Source organism: Hevea brasiliensis, chromosome 16 (genome assembly GCF_030052815.1).
Source record: "Hevea brasiliensis isolate MT/VB/25A 57/8 chromosome 16, ASM3005281v1, whole genome shotgun sequence".
NCBI classification, from domain to species: Eukaryota; Viridiplantae; Streptophyta; class Magnoliopsida; order Malpighiales; family Euphorbiaceae; genus Hevea; species Hevea brasiliensis.
The window spans coordinates 38,888,209-38,889,748 of NC_079508.1; the positions used below are offsets into that span (position 1 = coordinate 38,888,209).

Sequence of the window (1,540 nt, forward strand, 5' to 3'; positions counted from 1 at the left end):
AAAGAATTAGAATTGGTGGTGGTAATGCTGGAAATGATCGAAACAATGAAAATGCAGCACAAGGTGAAGAGGTTGTAAATGCTAATGTGCCTAGGGGAAGTATGATGGATCATGCATTTCCTCGTTTTGATGACTTGAGAGAGAGTATAGCAAGACCAAGAATTGATGCAATTAGCTACAAGATAGATTTTGGAGTTCTTCAAATGATTCAAAATTCCCAATTTGGCAGACATCCTTCAGAAAATCCATACACACATCTAAAGAAGTTTGCTATGATTTGTGATATGCAAAAACAACCTGGAGTATCTGATGATGCAGCAAGATTGAAGCTATTCCCATTCTCTTTGAAGGATAGAGCATTGGATTGGCTTGATTCTTTACCTCACAACTCCATTACAAATTGGGAGCAACTCACTGATGCATTTCTTACACAATATTTTCCACCTGGAAAAACTCAAGAATTGAGGAATCAAATGACAGCTTTCAGACCAAGAGAAGATAAAACTCTCTATGAATCATGGATGAGATGGAAGGAATTAGAGAGACAATGTCCACATCATGCCATTCCAAAATGGATGATAAATCAGAATTTTTACACCAATGTTACTCCTGCAATTAGAGGGACTATTGATGCTCAAACAGGAGGAGAATTTATTATGAAACATGAAGATGAAGCTTATGAACTATTGGAGAAAATTGCAAAGAATACTCATCTTTGGAGTAGTCCAAGAGGACCAGCTCCAACTCAAAAGAGGAAAGCTGCTGGAATGTATGACCTTGATCCATTCAACATGATTAATGCAAAGTTTGATGCACTTACAAATGTTTTGGCTAAGAAGATGGAAGATTTAAGTATGTTGGTTAGTTCATCATCATCATCTGGAAGTTCACAACAAGTTACTTATGCAGAAGGAACTACTAGCTGTGGTGTAGACTATGGAGAACAAGCTGCATATGTTGGTAATTATGGAAACAAACAAATGGGGAATCCTTACTCTCAAACTTATAATCTAACTTGGAGGAATCATCCCAACTTTTCATGGGGAAATCAGCAAAGTCAAGTCCCAAATCAGAATCTTCAACCACAAGAGCAACAAGGAATTCCATATCAGCAAAATAGGCAACCATTGCCTAATTTTCAGCAGAGAAACATGAATCCTGCACCTTCACCAAAACAGCAAGAACAAAGTCCCACCACAGAACGTTTATTACAACAGATTCTTGCTAAACAAACTAAGCATGATGAAGAGATAAGAGAGATGAAAGCAAGGCTAGAACAGATGCAAACACAAAACTGAATGTTGGAAAATCAGATTGCACAATAAGCATCTTCCTCAGGTACCAAGTCTTTTGAAAAACTTCCAAGTCAACCGAAAAACCCAAGAGAGCAGTGTCAAGCTATTACTTTAAGAAGTGGGAAGGCTGTAAACAATGAGAAGAGTGAAAATAGTGAGAAGAGAGAAAATGAGAAAGAAATTGATGAGTGTGAAAAACAAGAAAGTGAGAAAGAAAGTGCAGAAAAAGGTAAAGAGAAAATTAA

General features: G+C 37.1%; 1 non-coding gene across 1 annotated transcript; it reads right to left on the reverse strand.

The window, feature by feature from the left end:
• Positions 1-458: 458 nt before the first annotated feature.
• LOC131175124 (small nucleolar RNA R71) lies at positions 459-565 on the reverse strand. Its single transcript, XR_009145285.1, has one exon. It is a non-coding gene; the product is annotated as a small nucleolar RNA R71 (small nucleolar RNA).
• Between the last annotated feature and the right edge of the window lie 975 nt (positions 566-1,540).